We start from the raw sequence: 8002 nt of genomic DNA, 5'->3' as shown, positions 1-8002 counted from the left end.
CCCCTTAACACAAGATTGAACATGAGACTGAAGGTGCTTATGCTCAACTAGTAACTAAGGACAAGGAAACACGGTAAAGAAAAAATGCAGCAGGTTTCAAATTTTGCTTTTCTATTGCTGGTTTCTGGATTTTTATTGTGAATGCGCAGGTTAAGGTGCCAAAACATTTCATTAAACCCAACCATTCATTCAGCAAAGGCACACACGTTTTCCAGATATCTGTTTTAGCAGTGAAGAAACCAAAACAAAATGCAGCAAGGAAAACACCAAACATTTCATTCTCGGACCATGAAGCAACCATTTCATTCTCTCGGACCTTCAAACCAAATCAGAAAACTAGTCATCCAAATCCATCAAAACTCCCAAACACAACACAAAAATACAGGAGACAAACCATTGAAGGTCATGCGGCAAACAGAAATGGAAGAACACGACAAATAGAAACAAACAGAAACGGCAAGAGTAAACGGCAAGAATGAGTCAAAAACCAATTCCAAACCTACATAAATCTCGAACCTGCTGGGCTTGTTTGAAGATATGAAGTAAAGGGATTACCTTTAGCACCTTATGGGATTCCGTGAACAAAGCAGAAACGAAGAAATTGCGTGAGGACGCCGACTTCAACACCACAGATTTCTGGTGAAGAAATTTCTGGAACACAGCAACGTTTCTTCTTGTTCAGCCGCCGCTTACCTTTCTCGGTTCCCTCTTGCTTTTTCTTTTCCCTCCGTTAGCTCTCCCTTTTGTTTTCTTTCCTTTTTCTGTTTTTCTCTCCCCCCGACCCTCTTCTTCCTTGCTTTCTCCGTTTTTCTTCCTCCAGCAACCGTCACTCTTAATCTCTCCTTTTCGGCTGCTCCTTTCTCTCTATCCTTCTCCTGCCGTTAGCTGCCGAAGCTCTCCTCCACTTTTGTTTCCGCCGTTACCCTCCAGAACCTCCCTGTTTTCTATCTCTCAAAATGGCTCCCTTCTGTGTCTCGGTTCCTCACTCTTTCACAGCCTCCTCTCAGCAATTGTTACCACCAAACCCCCCTGCTCTCAGCCGTTGTTTTTCCTTCCTCCGTTTTTCTTTCTTTCCGATCCTATCCTCTCCCCTTTGCGGCTGCCTTTTCTTTTCTATTTATATGGGGTATCATAACCCTAAGCCCCTACACATCTTTCCTGAAATTGCAGCTAAAGGAGCCGCTCGGTCCTCTCTTGCAAAGCTGCAAAAAAATGCAGCATGCATGCGACATCTTTTTTTTTTTTTCTTTTTTTTAACTTCTCAACTAATTAATTAATTAAACAAAATTGATAATAATGATAATAATAATAACACAAGCAACTTAATTAACATTGGATAAAAAAAATAAATAAACTAGAAGCAACAAAATGCAACTTTCCATTTTCCCTTTTTCCATTTTTCTCATTTTTCACTTTTCCTCTTTTTTCCTAAATGAACCAAATAAAAGATAAATTAAGCAGAAATGACTAAAATAGATAAATAAAGCTGAATAAAACAAAATTTCTATTTTTTCCTTTTTTCCAAGAAACTCTATGCTAAAAACTTAAAAATAAAAATAAAACTAGAAACTAAAAACTAAAAACTAAAAATCGAATAAAACTAACACGACAAATAAAAAACTAAAAATAAACAGTAAACGAAATTACACCAAAAATTTGGTGTCTACAGCATCTACATGCGTCTTTGTTGGATAGGTGAGATCATTATAAAATGTTTGGACTACTAGCCAATCTGGTAGACCATGATGAGGACACTTCGTTGCAATTCCCGATAGCGCTCCCAAGATTCATACAATGTCTCTCCTTCCTGTTGAGAGAAACTAGTTATGTCCATTCTGAGTTTAGCAGTTTTTCCAGGTGAAAAGAATTTATTAAGAAAAGCCTTAGCTAATTCAGCCCAAGTTATAAAAGTGTTAGGAGGATCAGATTCTAACCAAACCTTGGCCTTGTCCCTTAGTGAGAATGGAAACAATCGAAGTTTAATTGCATCATCACTAACACCATTAAACTTAATTGTATCACAGATTTCAAGAAATGTTGACAAGTGAGAATTTGGATTTTCGGTAGCATTACCTCCATATTGAGATTGTTGTACTATTTGAATCAGTGATGATTTAATCTCAAAATTATTGGCATTTACCATTGGCCTTACAATGCTAGTTTGAGAACCTTGTGCTCCCGGTAAAGCAAAATCTCGTAGAATTCGCCTATTTTGTTCATTTTTCGCTATTTCTTTCTCAAATGGTAATTCTATCAAGATTTCCTCTATCGACTGCCAAACCTCTTGTTTCTCTTGATTTGGTGTATTCCTTCTTTGTCTCCGTAGTGTCCTCTCAATTTCAAGATCGAAAAGTGCAACTTCACGATTTGATCGGAGCATACACTACAAACAAAAACAAAAGAAATTTTACAGTTCTAATTGTTAAAATTAACTATAAACAAATTGAATAAAAACAATGAAAATATCTAAATTAATAGAGATGATTAGACCCTAATATTGCCGCTCCCTGGCAATGGCGCCAAAAATTTGACGGGACTTTTATATCAATGCAAGTTTAAATCCGATTTTACACCCATTGGATTGCAAGTATACAGGTCGAAATTGTAATACAAGGTGTGTATTGGGTCGATCCCACAAGGAGCAAATTAACCAATTACTAGATCCTTATTTTCTCTATTATTTAGACTATTGAATGAATTTGAGCAAAGAAATGTAATACAAATGTCTACAAATCTGATATGCAATTCTATTTTAACAAATGCTAAATTCAAATGGAGAAATTTCACTTAAGGAAGACTTTAGGAATGTAGATTCCACTTATGGCATAAACAATACAAATGAATGGATTTACCTCTTGTTATTATTCTTGTTTAACCAGAGATTCATTTCCAAAATTACCAAGTCTCATTCTCATGATGAATTGGCCTAAAGTAGTTCAGTTCTCCCTATTTTCATGGTGAAATACTGGTTCTACTCTATTTTCTTTCATGAAATGCTAAGTAATCCACTTAAGTGTATCTCTATTTTCATGAACATACAACTTAATCTCTACTCATGTGTTTCCATTGTTACTACCAATTCTCATTGAACAATAACAACTATAAATATGCTATTGGTGATCAATCAATAACAAGTAATCACAGCTACACAAGTAGACAAGTTAATACAAAATATAACAAGTGTAAATCACCTTCAATTAGTATTATGTAGCCATAAGTTTCATCTACTCCCTAAATTAAGAAGTTTAGCTACTCATGAATGAGTTAACAATCAAACTCACAAATTTATTAATGCAAAATATCATAAAGTATAAGTACAAGAAAGATAATAGAAAGCTTAGCCAATTGATGGTGAAGCCCTCCAATTTTTGCTATGTTCTTGTACAAGATGATTACAAGTGAAAACTCCAAATACTTCTCCAAGAACTCTTAGCTAGAGAGAAACTAGTTACAAGAAGGAAAACTAGCTACGTATGGTGCTTCTGGCTTCTCCCCTGTGTTTCTGCATAAAAGGTGGTAGAAAGTCCTTTTCCTCTCACTTCATAATTTCCTCCACTCAGATTTTGTAAAAAGAAGTCAGAGATATGACGTTTCCTTTTGTCTACAACTCATTTGGTCTTCTCTTTTGTTGCAGAAGCATGTAGCACCGATTTCTATCCCTCAAAATAACTGAAAAAACTGTGAGAAAGGTAAAGAAAAATAGCTGTGCCACTTGCTGAAAAGAGAGACAGATCCGAGGCTCGGATCCGAGGGGTGAAAATGGTTCCGAGGGCTTCCTATGCTGGATCTGAGGTCGGATCGTCTGACCTCGGATACATTGCTCCAGAAGTACAGACGAGGGTTCGGATCACTCTTTTGATCTTACGGATCCGAGGATCCGTGTCATTGAATTTTCAGTTTTTCACTTCTTTCCTTTTTCCTTCATTTTTGCTCCTAGTTTCTCTTGTACTTTATCGTCTGGACGATCCTTATATTTCTTTCAGCTCGTGCATGAATTTCATCCATCAATATCCTTCACAATTTCACAAAATTAACGCAATAATCCACTCATTTATCAAGTTTTGAACACTTAAACAATATTTAAGCAATTATCACCAAAAGAGTTCAAATATGGCTTTAATCTTCTCAAAACATACTAAAAGTTCATACCAAATTTATACAAAATGGATGTTAAATATTCACTTATCAATGGATTCATGCTAGCGGGTCCCATGTCCTGAATACTATGGCTCTATTCTGCGCCTGAAGGTCTGTCTCTGACACAACAGCAGTCTGGGCCTCCTGACAGGTGGCACTGTGTGGCCGCCATTAAGAGTATCAGTCGCTTTTCAGATAAAGCAACGGCTTTGAGTGCTGAGATGGGATGCCGGACACGTTCTCGGTCACCGTGATGGAGGAGGTGGCATAACCTCGGGTAAGACGAACCCCGAGGTGACTTCCTCAATAAGCCACCCAAGTCTCGGGAGCGCAGAGGTCTGTGAGGTTCCAAGGCTTCCGTGTGCCGAGATCGATCAGATCCGAGGATCTGAACTTGTTCCGGATAATGATAGGGTGTGACCCGTGGGCGAGTCGGTTGAAGGGACCTGATAGACAAGGCGGTTACGGGTAACTGGTGCGACGTGATGTAGTGAGAGGTTACATGCAGGGAATGCGTCAGTGGAAAGGACGGATCATTAATGAGGAGAGAGGGGCACGTCTTTTTGAAATTTAATGTTACCGCCCCTTCGGATTCTTGTCGGCTCTTCGCATTCCCACCAACCCCTATAAATAGGGGGTCCTTTTCACCGCACTATTTTTCACCATTTTCCTTCTTAGCAGCCAGACTCTTGCATACTTGAGAGCATTGTCGAGATCAGTTTGTTCGGCCAAGGCACTGTGAGATAGCTGACATCTCCTTTTCGTTCGACCACATCTTCTTAACCAACAGTAAGTACTCTCCCTCTATCTCATCTTCGCCATGGCTAAAGTGGCTAAGACGCACAAGGAGACTGTGAAACCGAGCTTCCAAGCCGACGAGGTGCCCGACCCACCGGAGGAGAGCACTTCATCCAGTTTCGAGGGAGAAACGTCCAGCTCAGGGAGAGAATCCATCGAGAACTCCCAAGTGGGGGAGTCTCCCGAGGCGAGCGAGGGGAGCTCGGAGGTTCTCTGCAACGATGAACTTGGAACTGAAGTCCCTCGTGATGAGGGAGTGGCGGAGCCAGTTGCTCTCAAGGATCTCTCCGCCATTGACTTCGGCCATCTTCCATCGTATCAAAGCCGGATCAGCATAGTGAAGGCTAATAGGATATTGCGGAGGTACCCCTTCAAAGAGGGGTACAGCATTGAGACTCCTGGGCCGAACCACACAGCCGAGAGGCCCCCAATGGGCTCCGTAACCATCTACGCGGAGCAGCTAGAGGCTGGGCTCAGGATCCCCACCACGAGGTTTTTTCGAGACGTACTTCTGTATTTCGTAGTTCGGATAACTTAGCTCGTCCCGAACGCGATCCGAATATTGGTGGGGTTTGAAATGCTCTGCTGAGAACAAGAGGTGGCCCCCACGGTCAACCTCTTCCACCGATGCTACACCATCAAGAGGCACGGAAGCGAAAAGAGGTGGTTCTACTTCTGCAATCGGAACAACACCATGTCGAAACTTGTTGTCGGCTCCCCCACCTCGATAAAGAACTGGAAACGTGACTTCATGTTCGTTTCAGCCGGGGACTTCCAATAGGCCTTCTGGTGGAGGCTCGTGAACACAAAAAATGATCCTTCCCCGAGAGATTTGGACGAGGAGAGCTTTCAGAGGATAATGGGGTCGGGCCTCAGAATCTATAGTTGGGACTATCCTTAGGTGGTATTAGTTGACGGGGGAATCAGTCGAGCTGTCATTGATCCCGAGAAGACACCCTTCTTTTCTATTAGACTTCAGAAGTCTTGTAAACTTTCTTTCATAGTCTGGGTCTTTGCTTCGACTATTCTAAATAATAATGTTTGTTTCTGGTGCAGTGGTGAAAGTTTCTAACATTATCACCTCGGGCTCGGCGGCCGTGGTCAAGAGATCGAAAAGAAAGATTTCGAGGGAAACCTCGGTACCACCACCGAAGAAGAAGGCAACCCAAGCGTCAACTATCAAGACCTCGGTGACAAAGAGCGCTTTGGCTGCGGCGGCCACCGAATCCACCTCGTCTGTTCCAGAAGGGTTGGCCACTTAAGGGGTCACAGTCGCACTTCTTCCTCATGGCCGAGGCAAGCAACTGAGGTCATCGGTCATGCCAATCATGGGGTTTTCGCTGTGGAACCGTTTCCATAGCGCACCTCGGTTTCCCGGGGGGACAAGATGCACCCCGGCGAGCACTGGTGTCCGAACTGGCAGCTCTCAATCAATGACCGGTGTACCCACTCTCGTGCGGCACAGGAGCTGGTTATGTTCACCAACTTGTCGAGGGATGCAGAGTTTACGGAGAAGCTGACTTCTCACAAGGTGATCCAGAGCCTAATGGTGGCAACAGCTTCTTCTACGGCCTTCGTGGCTGAGATGGCACGTCGATACAGCGATGCACTTGAGGGGCAAAATTCCGGCAAGCTGTAGGATAAAATCTCAAAACTGGAGAAGCAGCTTGCTATTGCCAAGTCCGAGAAGACCCACCTCCAAGAGCTACTCGATCAAGCCGCGACCAAGGAAGAAGAGAGTGAGGCCACAATCAACAGTCTCAGGTCGGCCTTGGAGAAAGAGTAGAAGATGGAGGAGGAAGAGAAGAAGTCCCACCAGCAGGCACTCCAGGGTGCCGGGGCCTCAGCTGTGGAGGCCTTTAGGAGGTCCGAAACCTTCACCAAGGATCTGGGGAAGCTGACCTTGCAAAGCTTCATGTTCGGGTATATCTCGGCAATAGACGAGATCGTCTCTCATCTCTCTTCCGAAGACTTGGAGTCTTTCAAGAACAAGGCCAATTATAATGAAAACTCCAAGAAACTGTGTGACCGGATGACCGAAGGCATCCAATCAGGGAAGAACTTGACCGAGATTCGAGACGAGTTCAACCGGTGGCTGTCCGAGCTCGTCCAGGAGCTGGAAGGGGAAAAGGGTGCCGAAGAGGGGGGCCAGGTCGGCGAAGGAGGTGAAGGTCGAGAAGAGATCGGTCAAGGAGGGACCCAGGAGATCGTGGGGGGTGACGGTAATACCGAGGTGAGAAATGCTTAGGAGCATTCCTGACCTCGGTTCTTGTATCTTTAAACTTTTGTAATCATCAATGAAATGAATAGAAGTTTTTTTCTCATATTGGTTTTTTTTCTTTTTCACTTCGTCCCTTGGCTTGTCCCTCTTATTTTTTTAATAGCAAGCACATGGCATCAAGATATTAAAAAATAACGAAGTGACTCAATTGACAACAATTCGTTAAAATTCTCAAGGATAATACAATCTCAAGTTCTCAGCATGCCAAGTTCTCGGCGCGAGAGAGCCATTTTGGTAGCCTAACTTACAGCACCTATTTAGGTTAGATTCCATAATTTGGTAGGGGCCTTCCCATTTTGGAGCTAATTTTCCTTGCGGTTCAGCTCGGCTAACTGAGTTTTTTCGAAGGACCAAGTCTCCTGGCTGGAATCGGTGATGTTTCATGCGGGCATTATAGTAACGGGTCAAGGTGTTCTTGTATGAACAATTCGGGCCGAGGCGACGTCCCTTTTTTCTTCGACGAGATCAAGATCATTCGTCTTTCTTCTTCATTTGCCTCGACCGCGTAGACTGCGATTCGGGGACTAGGTGTAAGAATTTCGGCAAGAATGACTGCCTCGAAACCGTAGGTCAAGGAGAATGGGGTCTCTTATGTGGCCGACCTCGGCGTGATTCGGTAAGACCACAGGACACTGGAGAGTTCCTCCACCCATGATAATCCAGCTCGGTGTAGTCGGGTCTTAAGGCCATGCAAGAGAGTTCGGTTAAAATTCTCCGCTTGCCCGTTGGCTTGAGGGTGACTTACCGAAGTGAAGTGTTGCTTGATGCCGAGACCCTCGCACCAAG

The 8002-nt window shown here is 43.1% G+C and overlaps 1 non-coding gene across 1 annotated transcript; it reads left to right on the top strand.

The window, feature by feature from the left end:
• The first annotated feature begins 1737 nt into the window (after nucleotides 1-1737).
• Nucleotides 1738-1843, top strand: LOC113688654 (small nucleolar RNA R71). Its single transcript, XR_003448022.1, has one exon. It is a non-coding gene; the product is annotated as a small nucleolar RNA R71 (small nucleolar RNA).
• The last annotated feature ends 6159 nt before the right edge of the window (nucleotides 1844-8002 follow it).

This window comes from Coffea arabica, chromosome 5e, assembly GCF_036785885.1.
Source record: "Coffea arabica cultivar ET-39 chromosome 5e, Coffea Arabica ET-39 HiFi, whole genome shotgun sequence".
Classification (NCBI taxonomy): Eukaryota; Viridiplantae; Streptophyta; class Magnoliopsida; order Gentianales; family Rubiaceae; genus Coffea; species Coffea arabica.
This window is presented reverse-complemented; position numbering and strand designations above follow the sequence as displayed.